Source organism: Hyaena hyaena, unplaced genomic scaffold, assembly GCF_003009895.1.
Source record: "Hyaena hyaena isolate Hyena2069 unplaced genomic scaffold, ASM300989v1 scaffold_241, whole genome shotgun sequence".
In the NCBI taxonomy this organism is placed as follows: Eukaryota; Metazoa; Chordata; class Mammalia; order Carnivora; family Hyaenidae; genus Hyaena; species Hyaena hyaena.
This window is the reverse complement of record NW_024080875.1, coordinates 229,487-249,412: the sequence shown is the minus strand read 5'-3', so window position 1 is coordinate 249,412 and position 19,926 is coordinate 229,487. Positions and strand designations below refer to the sequence as shown.

The 19,926-nt window shown below is 40.2% G+C and overlaps 1 protein-coding gene and 1 pseudogene across 2 annotated transcripts in view; both read right to left on the bottom strand.

Moving 5' to 3' along the window:
* Positions 1 to 19,926, bottom strand: part of MIER3 (MIER family member 3) — a 188,134-nt gene that overhangs the window by 90,319 nt on the left and 77,889 nt on the right. For both annotated transcript variants that reach the window (XM_039244530.1, XM_039244531.1), the window contains exon 4: positions 19,154 to 19,200. The gene's annotated coding sequence lies outside the window, so the exon portion shown is untranslated. The remainder of the gene's footprint in view (positions 1 to 19,153; positions 19,201 to 19,926) is intronic.
* On the bottom strand, positions 3,463 to 4,253 carry LOC120239966 (annotated as a pseudogene).

The following is a 19,926-nucleotide window of genomic DNA, read 5'->3' as shown; positions in this document are numbered from 1 at the left end:
CGGGCTCTGTGCTGACTGCCAGCTCAGAGCCTGGAGCCTGTTTCAGTCTGTGACTCCCTCTCTCTCTGACCCTCCCCTGCTCACGCTGTCTCTCTCTCTCTCCTAGAAATAAATAAAACATTTAAAAAAATTTTTTTCTTTCTTTCCTTTCATTCTCTCCCTCCCTCTCTCTCCTCCCCCCTCCCCCCCCCCCGCCGGGGTGGCTCAGTCGGTTAAGCATTAAGCATCCGACTTCTGCTCAGGTCATGATCTCACAGTTCGTGGGTTGGAGCCCTGTATTGGGCTCTGTGCTGACAGCTAGCTCAGAGCCTGGAGCCTGCTTCAGATTCTGTGTCTCCCTCTCTCTCTGACCCTCCCTTACTCACGCTGTCTCTCTCTCTCTCTCTCTCTCTCTCTCTCTCTCAGAAATGTTTATTTTTACAAAAACATTAAAAATTAAAAAAAAAATATTCTCTCCCTCTCTCCCTCTCTCTCCCTCTGGCCCTTTTCCACAATTGTGTGCTCTCTCTCTTTCTCTCTCTCAAAGTAAAAAAAAGAAGAAAGAAAATGAAAAAAGAAAAAGGAAAGCCCCAGACGGGGTGCCAGTCTGGCTCAGGCGGTGGAGTGTGCAATGCTTAATCTCAGGGCTGTGAGTTCAAGCCCCATGTTGGGTGTGAAGATTACTTAAAAATAAAGTCTGAAAGAAAGAAAGAAAGAAAGAAAGAAAGAAAGAAAGAAAGAAAGAAAGAAAGAAAGAAAGAAAGAAAGAAAGGGAGAGAGAGAAAGAGAGAAAAGAAAAGTCACAGACTGGAGTATGTATTTGTAAATCATATTCCTGATAAAGGCCCTATATTAATTATGTATAAAGAACTCTCAAAACTCAGTAATAAGATTTAAAAGCAGGGACTCAAAGAGATCTTTATACACTCTTGTACACTGCAGCATTATTCACAATAACATGAAAGGTAAAAGGAACCCAAGTGTCCATTTATAGAGGAATGGATTACAAAACATATTATATACACACAGTGAAATATTCAGCCTTTTAGGAAAGAAATCCTGACATATACTAGTTTGGACGAATTTTGAGGCAATTATGCTAAATGAAATAAGCCAGTCACAAACCATATGATTCCATTGACAGGAGATTCTTAGGAGTAGTCAAATTCATAGAGACAGAAAGTAGAATGGTGGTTGCCACAGCTGGGCGTGAATAGACAGTTATGGTTTCATAGATAGCTTCAGTTTATCAGGATGAAAGAGTTCTAGCAAGGGATGGTGGTGATAGTAGCACAACAATACTTAATGCCATTGAATTTTACATATAAAAGTGGTTAGGATGGCAAATTTTATATTAAATATATTTTACCACAATTTAAAGCAAACTTAATAAATAGAAAACAACGCAAAATTTTAAATAGGGCAAAATGTTTGAACAGACATTCCCAGAAGAAGATACATGGATGGAAAATAAGCATATGAAAAGATGCTCAACATTGTTACTCACTGGGGAAATGCAAGTTAAAACCACAATGAGAGATCACTACATACCTATTAGATGACAAAAATTAAAAATACTGACCATACTAAGTTTTGGCAAGGATATGGAAGATTTAGAATTTTCATATTGTGCTAATGGTAAAGTAAATGGTACAACTACTTTGGAAAACAGCTGGGAAGTTTCTGAAGAAACAAAATATATTCTTACCGTATATGATCTAGCCTTTTGACTTCTAAGTATTTACACAAGAGAAATGAAAGCAGATGTCCATACAAAGACTTGTAAAAAAATATTTATGGCAATTTTACTTGTAAAGGTTAAAATTCTGTAAACAACCCAAATGTCCATGAAGAGGTAAATGTATAAACAAATTGTGGTGTATCCATGTGATAGACTACTACCTCCCTTCTTTTATTAGTCCTTTTTATTAACAAAAGGAACATGGAGAGATCTCAAAATAACTATACCAAGTGAAAGAAGCCAGACAAAACAGTAGTACATACTGTATGATTTCATTTACATACCATTCTAGAAACTACAAACTAGTCTGTAATGACAGAAAGCAGATCGGTGGTTGCCTGGGCATAGAAAGAAAGGAGGAACAGGAGAGGAAGGAATTAATTACAAAGGAGCATGAGCAAACAGCTGGAGGTGTTGGATATCTTCCTTATTTTGATAGTGCGCGTGGTTTCACGGGTGTATGCATATGTCAAAACTTTCCAAATTGTATACTTTAAATACGTACAGCTTATTGTATGTCCATTTTACTTCAATGAAGCTGTTAACAAAATAAATAAAGGAGTTTTATAAGCTCAGACTCGATCTGTCTCAGTGAATTCCATCTGTTGGTGGAGGCAGAGATGGAGGGGCATAACAATTTGGAAGGTTCACTTTGGGAAATGACCAAGGAAGATAACTTGGGATGAGAAAAAACAATATTGCTGAGTCACGTGGTAAGTTTTGAAGAAGTCAAAAAGTGTCCTCTTTCTCTACATTTAATCAACATAGAAGGCCTCAGAGTCAAAAGATACTGCATCCAGGAAGGAACTTTTGAGAAAGAAAATGTTTTTAGGTTTTTTATTTTTCAGATGAGGAAATGAATCCAAGGGAAATAAAGGGTCTAGCTTTCAGTCAGATAGCTTGCAAAGCTAAGCATAAAATGTGAGTCGTCTGAAACCTGCTCTAATGTTGTGGGGTTTTTTTTTCCCTATACTTAAATATCCTAAGCCCTTGCATAATTGTTAATCTGGGTTAGTCCATAAAAATATGGAAAATGATAACACCCATGAGACTCGGAGATAATAGCTAAGATATCTTTCATCACCACGTGGACAGCCTAGAAGGTAGAAGGAAACACCACTACCTCGACCTTCATATTTTCAGTTCCCAAAGCCTCTTAGACAGACATCAGGCCCTGTAGGCTACTAATAACCTCCTTGCTACTGTCAGAGTCTGAACAACTTGAAACTGCTACTTCTGATGTGAACTACTTACAGGCAGAGTCAGTTCTGCAAGAATGCTTGTCTTGAAAACACAAATATGGTCCAAGGTGATTGATATGTTCAGAAACAATATGAGGATAGTGCACATTTACCCTTGCCTGTGTGAAGTGAGTTCTTATGAGTGAAAAGCACTGGATGAAAGCAGAAAACTGCACTCAGCTGAATCCAGCGGCCTGGGATACCTGAAATGCATATGCGCATGTGCACAGACCCCTCAACGCTCTACCAGATATCTCTGTGCGGGACATGTGTCCTCATCCACATCTGGTGTTACAATTTTTTACATAACCTACTTTCTGAACACTTTACACTGAGTCACAAGCTGCAACCCTTTCAACACCCACGTCCTCAAATTTGAAGTCTTTTAAAGATAAAGTGCCATGTTTATTTTATTATTTATGAATTTCCCTCTTTTCCTCACTTGGAAGTGGTTACCATTTATTAACTGAGAAGATTATAAAAATAATCATGGGAGACACCTCAGTTCATCCTTTTAGCAAGTCTGTTGATCTGGTCTTCCCTGTTGGTCACCATCTCCACCTTCTACAATATACCTGATCTTTTTCTTCATTCTACCTCATGGAGAAGATAATTTGAAGGGCCACGGGAAGTTGTTTGCCTCTCTGAAGTACTTTCCAACAGGATAGATCTCATGAATAAGACCTTCTATGTAGATGATGCCCTTTTCCCCAAGCATTTGAGCAATCAAAATGTTCTCTGTCAGGACAATGGACTTTTTGTTGATTTTGCCATGACCATGCTGGCAGATCAATTCATTTACTGATTTCAGGTTTGGGAACTCCACGTAGTAAATTGCTCCACCATCCTCAGCATGTTAACTGAAGCCTTGCTGAGCGTAACAAAAGTGCCACTGAAGAACTGACAAAGATGAAGAAGTGTCAACACCTTTTGGATCTTTGGGCTCACACCACTGATACCTCTGATCCTGAAAACAAATGCCCACTTGGGTTCCACCTTACATGGAAGTTGTTTGCATTTCTTTTTTTTTTTTTTTTTTTTTTTTTTACAAATAGTTTATTGTCAAATTAGTTTCCACAGTTGTTTGCATTTCTTACCCCATCCTCACAATTCGAGTCTTACTTCTGTATATCTGCCAATCTCCCCTTTTCTGGTGCTTAGCTTTTTCATAGATAAGCTTCCTCCTTGCCTTGGGAAGCATCATTTGAGCAAATTTCTCAGGTGCTTGATCTTCAGCTCTGCAATACTTTTTTCTTACTGGTTTCTGGCACAGCAGGAGTCTTCTTTCTCTCCTTTCTACATCCTCTGTTTTGGCTGCCTATGAATGTCTTAAGTTATGAGGCTGCTTATGAATTTTTTTAACCATTTAACATGTGTAAAACTGTGCTAGCATTTTTATTAGGTTCCTATACCTTTTTCTTTAATGTGTCATTTATGAAGTTCTGGAATGTTGTCTCCCTGCTCCCATCTTTTCCCATAAGCTGTTTCCTTTTTCTTGCACTGTTGTGCATTTCACAGTGGTTTTTACGGGTGCATATGTCACATTTCAGCAGAGCTAAACCAGGAGTGCAGGGTAGACCCTTGAAACACTAATTTTGGGTCCAGTATCTGTGCCCATGCACATGCACACACATACATATACCCACAAACACACAGAGTTTTGTTTAAATACTACTGGGCTGGTGTCCTGTCATGTAAGTTTGTTTCAGAGTTGACAGGAGAACAAAGTATCCTTTTCAGAGTCAGCTCACACAATGATTATTAGTTACAGCATACCAGTCCTTTGTTCCTTCTGAGCAGTGACTGATCTTGGATGCAATGGAGACCATTAGTGCTGGTCAAACAGCAAAGACACGTATTAAGTCAGCTCATACATAATGGATCAGGCTTAGCAATGACCCACCCTTTTGGCATCTTAGGTGCTGGTAACAGTATAAGTCAAAGCATATTCCATCATGGTCTACACCATAATCACGTGGGGAACTGAATAGAATAAACATGCCTGGGCTCTACTCCTGATCTGCCAAATCGCAGCCTCTAAGATCAGGACTAATGAATCAGCATTTCATTTTCGTTTTATGTTTACTAATTAACTGATTAATTACGTAATTTTTTAAATGTTTATTTTTCCTTTTTTAAGTGTATTTATTTATTTTGAGAGAGACAGAAGGCACAAGGTGGGGAGGAGCAGAAAGAGAGGGAGAAAGAATCCCAAGTAGGCTCTGTACTGTCAGCCTGGAACAAGATGTGGGGTTTAAACACAAACCATGAGATCATGACCTGAGCTGAAGTCTGAAACGTAATCAACTAAGCCATGCAGGAACACCTATTTATTTATTTTAAGAGAGAGAAGGAGACAGAGAGAGAGAGAGAGAGAGAGAGCACACACATGAGCAAGGGAGGGGCAGAGAGAGGGAGAGAGAAAATCCTAAGCAGGCTCTGTGCTAACAGCAGAGAGCTGGACATGGGGCTCTAACTCACAAACCATGAGATCATGATGTAAGCAGAAATCAAGAGTTGGAGGCTTAACTCACTGAGTCACCCAGGTACCCCCATTTATGTATGTTTTGAGGGGGCGGGGCAAAAAGAGAAGGACAGAATCCCAAGTAGGCTCTGCACTGTCAGCAGGGAGCCCGATGATAGATTTGATCCTGCAAACTGTTGAGATCATGACCTGAGCCAAAACCAAGAGTCAGACACTTAATTGACTGAGCCACTCAGGTGCTCCAAGGAAGATGCATTTTGACAGGCATTCAATCATCCTCAGGCACCCTGAACTTTAAGAACCCCTGGAGTGGATTGTCTACATGAACTGCAGCAAGACACACAATGGAGAGCCACGCTCCTTGGTACTTGACATTAAGCCTAACTTCTTTTTTACCTAAAACAGCTGATTATTAGTCTGTTTCATATATTATTATTATCCAATTATAATGGCTTTTGTCCAGTTTTATTTTTTTTAATTTTTTTTTAATGTTTTATTTATTTCTAGGAGAGAGAGACAGCGTGAGCAGGAGAGGGTCAGAGAGAGAAGGAGTCACAGACCCCGAAACAGGCTCCAGGCTCCGAGCTGGCAGTCGGCACAGAGCCCGACGCGGGGCTCGAACCCACGAACCTCGAGATCATGACCTAAGCGAAAGTCGGACACTTAACCAACTAAGCCACCCAGGCGCCCTGCTTTTATCCAGTTTTAAACCAGTATCATTGAGGATTTGTCACAGGTGCCACACGTTGGCCTGTTGTGATAGAGGAAGTTGATAGAAAAGTGCCAGAGAGTACTTCGACATATTAGAGAGTGTTGCAGTGTATCTGGTTCATTAAGTTCATATCTCATCTGTCTGTCAAAAAATTTTTAGAACTATTTTTTCAGAACTTTGAACTAAATTCTCTGGTGTGTTCTGAAACAAAGACAGGACACCTGGAACTTCCTAATGAATAATTTCTATCTTCCATAATCTAGTCACTGATTAATTAGTACTAAGATCTGTACTTGTGTACAAGATGGGCTGGGAACAAAATAGCAGTTAAAAATCACAGAGATATTTATGAGTACATTCAAGGAATATAATTATTTTTCTGAAGAAGATAACCATTATTATGATGTAGTATACAGTCATGTCTTACAATCACCAGCAAGTATTAATGTGATGTTTAACAACTTCCACCTTGGAAGATGATTGAGTCGCAGGAAAAAGAATGAAAGATCTTAACTTAAAAGAGATCTTTAACTTCTGTTAAAGAGATCCCTTAAAGAGATCTTCACTCTCTCCTTAGCAGACTCAAATACACATTATAAAATAACTCTAGTAGCACTTCCTATGTTGAGAGGAAAAAAGCCAAGTCCTGTCTTCTACAGTGTGCAGGAGAACATTGTAACAAAGATGTTTTTGAAGTAAACAATGAAGAAAATGGACATTAAAGTACAGAATTAAAATGGATTTGCTTTGTCTCTTTTGAAATTATTGAAACAAGAACTACCAAGATGGAATTTATTATGCATGCTTCATAAAATGGCACCATGTATCAGAAAATCAATGAGAGAATTAGCTAAGTGCTAGAAACCTCCATTACCAGAAGAAGCTATGCTAACAATTAATCTTGCCCACCTTTTCTTTTTTTTCTTTTTTTCTTTTTTTTTTTTTTAGTGTTTATTTATTTTTGAGAGAGAGAGAAAGACCAAGCTTGAGTGAAGCAGGGGCAGAGAAAGAAGGAGAAACAGAATCTGAAGCAGGCTCCAGGCTCCAAGCTGTCAGTACAGAGCCTGATGTGGGGCTCAAACTCATGAACCGCAATATCATGACCTGAGCCAAAGTTGGACCTACTGAGCCACCCAAGTACTCCTTGTCCATCTTTTCTTTTCTTTTTTTTTTTTTTTTTTTTGTTGTTGTCCATCTTTTCTAAACAAAACTTGACTTTACCTTTTCAAAATTCTCACTTTCTAATGGCGTGACAAGTGTCAAGCCTGGTGAGGTATTTAGGAGTAAAATGTCATAACTGCAACTTAATTTCAAAGGGTATAAATATATATAATGTTCAGAAAAAGAAAAAACAAATAAAGCAAAATATTAACCATTTCTGAATCTATAAAGAAGGTAAATGGATGTTCATTGAAGGATTCCTTTAACTTTTCTCATGTTTAAAAATTTTGATAATATAGGGGCACCTGGGTGACTCAGTTGGTTAAGCGTCCGACTTCGGCTCAGGTCAGGATCTCATGGTTCGTGAGTTCGAGCCCCGCATCAGGCTCTGTGCTGACAGCTTGGAACCTGGAGCCTGCTTCGAATTCTGTGGCTCCCTCTCTCTCTGTCCTTCCCCTGCTCATGTTCTGTCTCTCTGTCTCTCAAAAATAAATTAATGTTAAAAACAAAAAAAAATTTCCCATAATAGAAGTCTGAAGAAAAAAAAGAAATACACAATTTAGCCACTTAAAGTTAATGAAAATATTTAGTCACTCCAGAAACGCCTGTAATCATAGCCAAGCCTGTGAGTACACTTTAGTATGTAATTCTGGTTTTATGACTTAGCATGGCACTCCTCTAAAATTACAGCTGAAGAAGAAGGAAGTGAAACCCGAAACCATCCTATCCACTGCAATTCTTTTGATGCCATGTATATTCCCCTCCAGAAGTATGACTTATAGATTAAACATTACAATGGCTTTCTACCTTTAGGCTGCTTGTCAAAAGATTTTTCCTCTTTCTGTGAATGACTAGCAGCTGAATTGTCATGGTGTGGAGATCAAAATGAGAAGCTGTTGCAGAGAACAGGCTTTACATAAGTCTTCAAACCAGGGGGATTGTAAAAGAGGAAAAGGTTTCTAAATAGACTTGAGTCCATGAATAAAATTTTATTTGTCAAAATAAATGACAAAGTGGATTTATTCATAGAGTGAAATCATGGAATCGGAATTTTTGCCTGGAAGGGTCACAGATGTTTAAATATTGCATATGTTTATATTTTCAATATGTCATGTATATTTCCGTTTCAGGAACTTGAAGCAACTGGTTCATCTCAGATTCCCTCTCCCTCTCTCCCTGTCATCATCCTTCTGCAGATCCCACTGCTTCTGTCTCAGACTTTCATACTTGAAGAGGGGCTGCGGGCAAAGGACCATATCTCATCTGCAGAATGAGGAGGGCCACAGCGCCTCCCAGCCCTGCTGGCTCACATAGCAGTGCAGCTGCATTTTCTTTGCCAGTGAATTGTGTTGTTTACTCTCCTCACCCCCTGGGAACCCACTGGCCTCAGGATCTCTTCAATCAATACTTTAAACCACCCCTTTCCTGAAAGTCGAACAGTGAGATTTCTTTTTTGTCTTGCTGTTTCTCTTTCTCTCCTTCTTCCTTTTTCCTACCAGCTTCCATTTCTGTTAAGTCCAACAAATGATGACTTTCTGAGTTTCTAATATTAGCTGTTAGGTTGCCTGACCTATTAACCCTTTCACAGCTGGCTTCCCTCTGCACCTGCTAGACCATTATAGTTCTAAACTCCATGGAAACCAAAAGATTCTTAAAGCAAACTTAGTAAAAGCTGGTCTCCATTCTCCTAGAAAGGCAAGTTCATGGCAGGTGATGTGTCTAATGGGGTTAGCTGAGCCTAGTTAAATTCTCTACTGGACCTCTTAGGTATAACTGCATGACCTCCCAGTTACTAAATATTTCCGTCTACGTCATCATGCGCATGTAGTTCCAGATGCAAGGTTAAAGTTATGACCAGACAAACACAGAAACACCTGCACATAGTTTTCTAAAGCACCTTCAAGATGACAGGTATTGTGTATGCTCATCTGCTGCTATTATTAGAAACACTTCATACTGACTAAGGTGGTATTGAGGATGAAGAGGATTAAGACTTACAGAGCCCAAATGGTAAACACATGACATAGGGCTTTGGCAGCAGGTTCAGTGGTGTGCAGTTTTATTCAGCACCACACTTCAAATGCTCAGCAAACAGCCTGCGATCAGGGCACTTTCTAAACAGCAGCAAGGCAACTCAAATGTTTGAACAACTCATCCAAACTGACCTTCCACCACACCTTAACTAATCTCAGGGGATGGGCAAACTGGCAGCATACTGCCAAGGTAAAAAGCACTGGAGGTGAAGCAAGGGAACCACAGATGCCCACCAACTAAGCAGATGAATCACCAAGTCCCTCCATGCCTGTTTCCCCTGAAGTTCAAGGACAAGAACACCTGACTCATCTGGAGTCAGGTAAAGAGGTTGTCTGGAGGACTGCAGGTAACACTGACCACTTGGTCACTTAGTGACTATGCTTAGAACGTGGAGTGATGCTGAAGGGCAAGCACGAATGGGATGCCAAATGACAGCAGACACTCTGAACCCTAGTGGCGATACACTGAGAGGCATAGCATTCCTGTCACCTTTTAGTGCACTGTTTTTAAATTTTATTTTTGAAAGAGAGAGAAGGAAAGAGTGTGGGAGTACCTGAGCAGGAGAGGGGCAGAGAGAGAAGGAGACAGAGGATCCAAAGCAGCCTGTGCACTGACATCAGCGAGCCCCATGCAGGGCTCAAACTCACAAACCGTCAGACCATGACCTGAGCCAAAGTCGGTTGTTTAACAGACTGAGCCACCCAGACTCCCCAACACAAATGTTTTTATATGATGATCTAATTAGTAACTAGAGATCCATTAGACAGAAAGCTCAGCATGGCTGTGATGTGACTGCCACTCAAGGAGAATCCTAGAAGTGGGGGCAGAGAGAGAGCAGGAGCCTTTGACAAATGTGTGCTTGAGATGGTAATCTTTTAAGAGCCACATCTGTTCAGAGGGTGAGAGGGCCAACAAATAGGTATAGAGGATTCCACTGCCTTCCTGCAGAGACATTCGGTTGAAGACTACTTGAACTGGGCCAGGAGTGGCATGCATCCACCAGCCATTCTCTGTAGATCTGATTTGTGGACCCTCGTATCCCCCAAGTGAAGAGAGGGCAGCATGAGGGCAAAAGACACACCCAAGTGAGGCTGCTGAATGAATCTTGCTTCTCCAGAAGATACATAAAATAATCAACACATAATAAAATGAAGCCTGTGGAAAAGTACCAAAAACAAGAGAAGGGGCAACATCCTCATACTCAGATAATCTGTAGGAATTAGGGTGTGGGGGAGAAAGTTTGGGAAATTTTACCTCCTCAAAAGAATGCAAAGCAACTGAACTCTTTGAAACAGATTCAGAAAAGCATAGGATGGATGGAGATGGAAAGACAATGGAACGAAAAGAAAAGGGAGGTGGGTGAAATGACTCTGACACAGCAGAACTGAAATCCGTAATGGAGACAATAAAGAACAGTATTGGCAATATGGTGTCACCTTCCTGGAGGACATTTTAGCAACATATATCAATATCCTTAACTATGTACGTGGCCTTTGACCTGACAATTATATTTCTAAAACAGTTAATCCAAGGAAATAGTACAAATTAGCAAATATATAACTATAGGATGTTACTGAGGGACTTTTTAAAAGATTTTTTAAAATTTATTTATTTATTTTGAGAGAAAGACATAGAGGACGGGAGACGGACAGCGAGAGAGGGAGACAAAGAATCCTAAGCATGTTCTGTGGTATCAGCGCAGAGCCCAATGTGGGGCCCAAACTCACAAACCATGAGATTGTGACTTTAACCAAGATCAAGAGTCAAATACTTAACCAACTGAGCCACCCAGTTGCCCCAGATGGCTTTTTTATAGTAGAAAGATAAGTTTCCTCTAATGGGGAATTAGTGAATTAAACTATGGTATCAATATATCATAATATTAAAATGAACAAAGCATTAGTAATATTAAACAACCATTAAACATAATGATATCAATATGTATTTAGCACAGTTATTTATTTAATACATGCTGTATTATTATGCTATATATTATGTTATTGTTACATATGCTGCAAATAGCTATATATATATCATATATATGCTATATATTATTTTATGCTAAAAATAAAGCAGTGTACAAAATAATACATAGAGTAAAATCTTAGTTTGTTTTTTAAAAAATATATTTTTGTGAGAAACATAGAAAATAAGTCTGGAGAGGCATCTGAGTGGCTCAGTAGGTTAAGTGTTCAACTGCAGCTCAGGTCATGATCTCATGGGTTTTGAGTTCAAGCCCCATGTCAGTCTCTGTGCTGACAGCTCAGAGCCAGGAAACTGCTTTGGGTTCTGTGTCTTCCTCTCTCTGCCTTTCCCCTGCTTATGCTCAGTCTGTCTCTAAAAAATAAACATTAAAATTTTTGTTTAATAAAATAAATGAAATTGAAGAAAGAAGAAAAAGCGGTCTGGAGAGATTGTATTATTAGCTTTTGCTGCCTAACAAACCATTCTAAAACTTAGTGGCTTAAAATAACCATTTCTTTAGTTCATGATGTTGCAGGATGACAATTTGGGCTGGGTTCATTTGGGCAGTTCTTCTGGACTCTTTTGTCATGCATCTATGGTCAACAGCCTAGTGGCTTGACACTGGCTGGTCTAGGATAGCTCAGCTGGGACAGCTCATTGCTGCTCTTTCTGGTCTCTCATGTTAAGGAAACCAACCTGAGCTTCATCACACAGCACCTTCTGTGGTTCTGAAAGGAAGAGTGAATCCTGAACTGAGAACTGGCGTGTTAGTTCTGCTGCATTTTAGTGGCCAAAGTAAATCACAAGACCAGCTCATATTCAAGAAGATGGAATAGAGACTCTATCCCTTTTTTAAAAAATGTTTATTTATTTATTTTGAAAGAGAGAGTGCAGGGAAAAGGCAGACAGAGAAGGAGAGAGAGAATCCCCAGCAGGCTCTGAGCTGTCAGCACAGAATCTGGTGTGGGGCTCAAACTCATGAATCATGAGGTCATGACCTGAGGTGAAATCAAGAGTTAGCCACTTGGGTGACCTGTGTGGCTCAGTCTGTTGAGCATCTGACTTCCGCTCAGGTCATGATCTCACAGTTTGGGAGTTCAGGCCCCGCATCAGGCTCTGTGCAGATAGCTCAGAGCCTGGAGCCTGCTTCACATTCTGTGTCTTATTCTCTCTCTGCCCCTCCCCCACTTGTGTTCTGTCTCTCAAAAATAAATAAATGTAAAAAATTAAAAAAAAAAAAAGAATTAGCCACTTAACTGATTGAACCACCCAGGTGCCCTGTCTCTACCTCTTGATATAAGGAACTGCCCAACCATATTGCAAGTGCATGTGGATACAGGGAGGGGGATAATTGTGGTAATTTTTGCATACAATCTACCACAAGCATGTACTAGCATGTTAGTGGTACATATTTAGGACATGTAATTACAAGTGATTTTTATTTTCTTCCTTATATTTTTCTATCCTAACAATACCTTTTGCAATAAACATGTATTACTTTTGTCACTGCACTCAAGTTGCTACCTCCATCTTATAATTTCATAGCTTTTTTTAAGTTTATTTATTTATTTTGAAAGAGAGAGAGAATGAGCAGGGGAGAAACAAGGGGGTGGGGTGGGACAAAGGATCTAAAGCAGGCTCTAAAACAGACTCTGCTGACAGCAAAGAACCTGATGTGGGGCTTGAACTCACGAACCATGAGATCATGACCTGAGCCAAAGTTGGATATTCAACCAACTGAGCCACCCAGGCACCCCTCATAAAAAGTTTTAATAGCATTGCAAAATGATCATGGTATAACTTTGAGTAAAAAGTATGATAGAAAAATTAAAAGTATATACAAAATATGTCCTAAAACGTAAAATGCATAGAGAAAGATCTAGAAGGAATTATCAAAACTTTTTTTATGTTTATTTGTTTCTGACAGAGAAAGACAGCATGAGCAGGGGAGGGTCAGAGAGAGAGGGAGACACAGAATCTGAAGCAGGCTCCAGGCTCTGAGCTAGCTGTCAGTACAGAGCCCGATGCAGGGCTCGAACCCACGAACCGTGAGATCATGACCTGAGCCAAACTCGACACTTAACCGACTGAGCCACCCAGGCGCCCCCTGACTCTTGATTTTGGCTGGGGTCATGATCCCAGGGTCATAGTATCAAGCCCCGAATCAGGCTCAATGGTCAGTGCAGAACTTGCTTAATATTCTCTCTCTCTGTCCTTCTTCCCCCAACTTCTCTAAAATGAAACATTAAAAAAAGAAAGCATCTAAGGCTTAATGTCTAAAAGACATCCTGGAACCAACAGTAACAGTGTGCCACACATTGAGAGTGATTAACTTGGTTCTCTGCACTTGAAATTTAATGATAAGAAAATCATTTTTGCTTGAAAACAATGGTGAATTTGTCTACTTGTACAAAAGCATTCAGAAAAATGTTAGTAATAGTGCAAGCTCCCCATTCTCCAGCACAATTTAATAAAACCTATATTTTGGAGTTGCTGGACACTGCCCAGCTACTATGAAAGCTTTGGCTGTGTTGGTTTCTTATATGTACATCCAACTGATTGGGATTCCAAATGCAGGAATGATAGATTGATATGCCATAACCTTCAATAATAAGGCCAGGTGAGTGTGAGGAAGAGGGACTCTTGGGGCACAAATAGGAGACACTCCTTGTTCAGGCCAGCCTGCATTTGCACCACCCTCAGAATGAATGCATCAACCTAGATTTGGCTCTGCCTTAGAGAACTAATCTCACTCTTCTTTACCAGAATATAAATACTCTCCAGCGATGCCTCTAATGGTACGAGTACTGACAGTGGCTTAGCCTGGGTTCCCAGAAAAAAACACTCTGCAGTCACTGATAGATGTGTGAGTGCTTTACTAGGGAGTTCAGTCCCAGGGAGCAGAAGTGAGTCTCAAAGTCAGTGAGGCAGTTAAGGAGAAAGAACAAACAAGAAGATCTAGCAAGATGGCCTCCAATAAATGATAACTCAAAACCATGAGGCTGTGCCCCTAGAAACCACATAAATGGCATCTCAGCATCATCCTGGGAGAAGGGAGAAAGGGGAAGAATTTATCCATAGGTTCCCATCTTTCATTGACCAAATTCCTCCGATGAGCCATTAATTCCACCACACTGCCAGGGTGCACTTGAGCAGCACTGCTTTTTAGATCCAGACAAGAAGAACCTCTGCCATGGGCTTGATGCTCTACACTTGCCCTGCACACCACAGACCCTGCATAACATAAACGCACACACGTACACAAATATCAGAGAGCACGTCAGCCACGTGGGATCCTATCATCAGCCTTGGCACAGCACAACCTTTAACCCTAAACATCTGTTCCTGGGCAGACCACGGGGGAATGCTTACTCACATGGTTTGCCCTAAATCCTCAAAACAAAAGCCAACTGTGTCAAAATGCCATGAAAATTTGTGGGTTACTCCACTGCCAATATTGGAGGCCAAAGGCTTTTTGGAGTGCAGGGTGGATTTGAGAAGCAGAAGTGCTTAGGTTAGAAAAAGATAAATTTGTTAACTTGTCAAATACTTCTCGGAAAGCAGGAAGGCAACAGATCCTTCCACAGTGAAGTATTTCCCAATAGGGCCAAGCATTCTTGTTTTTCTTTTGTGTTCCAGTTGATGGTTCTGGAGGAGTGCTTACTTCAGCAGCACCTATACTAAAATTGATGGCTCTGGGGGAAATGGCAAATGGATGCTATATTCCCAACAGTTGCATATGGTGGCAGAGGAATGGTTACAACATCAAACAAATTGTTTTACTCTTAAAATTTTTCCCCATTTTAAGAGCTGAAATGTTGACCTGTTCGATAATATTTTTCTTTCAATACACCCTCACTGCCCCCACAGGCCCACCCCTGACATCTGGAGAGCCTGGAACAAAAGTATAAATGATTCTACCCATATTTTCTTTTTTAATCAATAATTAAAATCTCTATTTGTTACATATTTAAGGTTGCAGAAACTTCATCTATTTCTCGAAGTTGTGTATTCAATGGGAATATTTTTCTTGCTCATTTTAACTAGTTTTGATGAGTAATTAAAACATAGAATTTGTAATGTAATGTCCTGTTTGCTGAATTTATGATGATAATACCCAACTGAATGCTGCTCATTTTCCTTATTTTTAAGTTTTGAAATTTTGAGCAGACCATCTTTTCCAAACTAGAAAATCTTGCTAAACATGCTCTGATTTGGCAATGTCCTTGAAACATGCTACAGCCAGGGTGTAAAAAATATGTTACAACCAGGGTGTGTCAGATTGCTTTATAAAAAACTTCATAACAACTTACTAATATAAATGTTTTCATTTATTAATTTTTGGGGCTAATTTGGTATGCCAAATTGATGGTAGGCCAAATATGATACCTTATTTTTATTTTAATTGTTGCTGAGGTGAAACAGTTTCCCAAGTATATACTTGAACCAACACTCTATATCATAAGGTGTAAAATTATTTATAGTTCCTGACCAAGCAATTCTTTTTTTTATGAAATTTTTTTAATGTATCATTGAGTCTGCTAATATTCTTTTTTTTTATGTTTTTTTTTTTTATTTATTTCTAGGAGAGAGAGAGAGACAGCGTGAGCAGGGGAGGGTCAGAGAGAGAGGGAGATACAGACTCTGAAATAGGCTCCAGGCTCTGAGCTGGCAGTCAGCACAGAGCCCGACGCGGGGCTCGAACCCATGAACCGCGAAGTCATGACCTAAGCGAAAGTCGGAAGCTTAACCGACTAAGCCACCCAGGTGCCCCTGACCAAGCAATTCTATTTAATCTTTTTTTAAACTTTTTTCTTAATGTTTCTTATTTTTGAGAGAGAGAGACAGAGACAGGGCACGAGTGGGGGACAGGCAGAGACAGAGAGGGAGACACACAACATGAAACAGGCTTCAGGCTCTAAGCTGTCAGCACAGAGCCTGATACGGGGCTCAAACTCGGGAACGGTGAGATCATGACCTGAGCTGAAGTCAGCTGCTGGACCGACTGAGCCACCAGGCTCCCATATTTGTTACTTTATTTTTTTATTAATTTTTTTTAAGATTTATTTTTTTAAATGTTTTTATTTATTTCTAGGAGAGAGAGAGACACACAGCATGAGGAGGGGAGGGTCAGAGAGAGAGGGAGTCACAGACTGAAACAGGCTCCAGGCTCTGAGCTGGCAGTCAGCACAGAGCCCGACGCGGGGCTCGAACCCATGAACCGCGAGATCATGACCTAAGCGAAAGTCGGACGCTTAACCGACTAAGCCACCCAGGCGCCCCTAGATTAATTTTTTTTTAATTTATTTCTGAGAGAGAGAGAAACAGTGTGAGCAAGGGAGGGTCAGAGAGAGAGGGAGACACAGAATCTGAAGCAGGCTCCAGGCTCTGAGCTGTTAGCACAGAGCCCGACGCGGGGCGAACCCACCAGCGTGAGATCATGACCTGAGCAGAAGTCGGACGCTTAACCGACTGAGCTACCCAGGCGCCCCTTGTTACTTTATTCTAAAGAAATAATCCATAGTAAGTATAAAAACATTTTTCTGGAGTTACTGTAACACTGGAAAATTGGAATGAAGTTCAATCAGTGGGGACTTATTGTTTACTTATAATACATTGGTTTATCAAGTTTATGCAGCCCCTGAAAATGGTTGCTATAATAAGGCTAGATGCCATCATGGGGTGGCAGGGCAAGAGTAAGGGGTAGGGAGACTCATAAGAAAAGAAAACCCAAACCCAAAAGCTCAAGATTCTAATTACTTATACACGTTTGAGTACATTGAGATATTTTTTTTAATGCATTAACAAGACCAGAAGAAAATTCATCAAAATGCTAATGGTGGTTATATTAGGGTCATAAGACCATAGCATTTTTTTCTTCTTTAACCGCCTTAAAATTTTCTATAAAGGGGCTATATAACTTTTTAATTAGAAATTTTAAAAGAAGAATTCTATAGATTCGCTAAAACTTTTGAACTCATTAAAAATCTTCATTATTCAGAGCTAAATGAAATATTCAACTTTTCACTCCTTTTGGAACACCTTGCTTCATGAATTATTGTGATGGTAGGAACCATGGAAAGAGAACTCCATCGGGTTTTCTTTCATCACCTCCAAAACATTTCTGGGTCTTGGATTGCCCTGTCCTATTGTCTTAAAGGAATATCTGCCTATTTTCCAAAAGTTAATCTTCCAATTGTGTGCTTGGTTTGAATTCCTTCATTCTCTCAAAACTTTTCCTCAACCACTGTAGCCTCTCTCTTGAGTGGATTTGCCTCTGCTTTCATTGTATCCTTCCCTGAAGACTAATGATGTTGGCCTCTTTTCATATGCTCACCAGCCATTTGTACATCTTCTTTAGAGAAATGCCTATTTTGAGTCCTTTGTCCATTTTTTAATTGGGTAATTTGCTTTCTAATATTTGAATTGTAAGAGTTCTTAAATTCTGGATACAAATTCCTTATGAAATATAGGATTTGCAAGTATTTTTCCCCGTTCTTTGGGTTGTCTTTTCACTTTCTTGATGATATCATTTTCAGAAAAAGCTTTGCATTTGGATGAAATCCAATTTAGTCCAATGAAATCTGTTTTCTTCTTCTGTTGCATATATTTGGTGTTACACCTCAGAAGGCTTTGCTAATCTAAATCCATGAAGATTTATTCCTACATTTTCTTCCAGTACGTTTGTGTGCTCACTGACCAGGAAGCTCTACAGAGCCTTCCAGACCTTATTGGGGTTTCATTACATAAGTATGATGGATTAAATCTCTGGCCATATGATTGAAATTTATCTCTAGCCCTCTGATCCCCTCCTTGGAGGTCAGGTGCCTGAAATGTCCAACTCTAATAACAAATTTAGTTTTTCTGATGATCATTCAGCCTCTGTCCTGAGGCCAGCTAGGTATCCTCCCACCCCACATTATGGCATTAGCATAACCAATATACTTCTACCATTTAAGAAATGCCGAAGGTTGATGAAGATCTGCACCAGGACCAGGGACAAAGACCAGATATTTTGTATTATACCATAGTTATCTAGCATACTGATAATTCTGGGATATTCTGTACCTTAAAAAACGATTTAACTTTGTTTAACCTGGTTCCTTCAATTTACTTGACCACGAAACCCCATATTATGGACCCTACTTCTTCCCCACACATGACACCTATTAGCACACTTGAGAAACACACTTTGGGGAACACTACTCAAACCTTTGTTTCTCTGTGCTCCAGTGCTGCATTCCCAAAGGCGTGATGGCTGAGCCAACTACATATTTTGTGGGGCCAAGTACAAAACTGGAGTGTGGAGTTTCTTGTTCAACAACTACTAGAAGCAGTATTAGCAGAGCATTAAGCAAATCATGGGGCCATTCTGAGCATAGGGTCCTGTGTGACAGCACAGGTCACACACCTATGAAGCTGGTCCTACCTGATGGACCCTTTCTGGAACTGTTTTCTATTTCACTAAATGGCCATATTTACCCAGTTTCCCTGGTTATTATTGTTGTCTTTTCCTTCCCTCATCTTGAAAACTCAAGAACTCACTTAGTATCTCTCAGACTTGTCCACACCTCTTTATCCCCACTGCCCACCTCCCTAACTCAGGCTATCACAGCCCATCCAAGACCGATTTGGCCTTCCACCACGCACACAGTCTCTTATCTCACTCCTCCACACAGGCAGCCAGGATAATCATTCTAAAAATGTGGATCTCATCATGATCCTCTCCTCACCTTCCCTGCTTCCAAGATCTCAATGATATCCCTTGCTTTTGAGAAAAAGATCTAATACCTTAACATGGCTTAAAGGCCCTTTCTGATGAAGTCCCCACTTACTTATAAAGTTTCACCTTTTTGTCTCCTGGTGGCAACTGTTTCCTTGTCTTTGTTTGATAGAAGATAGGATCCTCAGGCAGAGAGCCAGACTTCATGTAAAAAAAACCCAAACAAATAAATAAATAAGTCTTTAAAAAAGGGCAGATTGCATAAGAGGGACTCAAAGGGGAGAATAAGAACAATTTTAAAGTTGGGCCTGACACCTCTGTGGTCCAGCACAGAAGCTGCCCATGCAGCTCATTTGCCCTCTCCTGCTGGGCCATGTGATGAGGCAGCACAGTACAGTGGCTAAAAGCAGAGCCCCTGGAACCAGACTGCCAAGATGCTTAGTGTTTTCTGCCTTAGTTTCCTCATCTGTAAAAATGAGAATAATAACACTATCTACCTTAAGCTGAGAATTAAATGAGTTAGTACCTATAAAACACTTAGGACATTGGCTGGCAAGCAATAAGCATATTAACAGAGCTCAGATGCACTTTTGCTTCTTCCCTCTTCTGTCAACCAACTATCAGCTATCTTTTCTTGTGCACGTGCTTCCTGAGAATTGATGGCTTTGGCTTACTCCTGGCTTCCATCCTCTCGTGGCATCTGCATATTATTCCCCTCTCTGCAGGTTTGGCTTCTACTACAATTTTCCGACCGCTCAGCTACCTCTTGAAACTTTCCAAACTCCCCAAGATCAAGATTTTGATTGGTACAGAAAAATCACTGCAATCCTTTTGGGACAACTTACTGCAGCCAGCTGAGGCAAGAGCACCACTGCAGACTGCTCC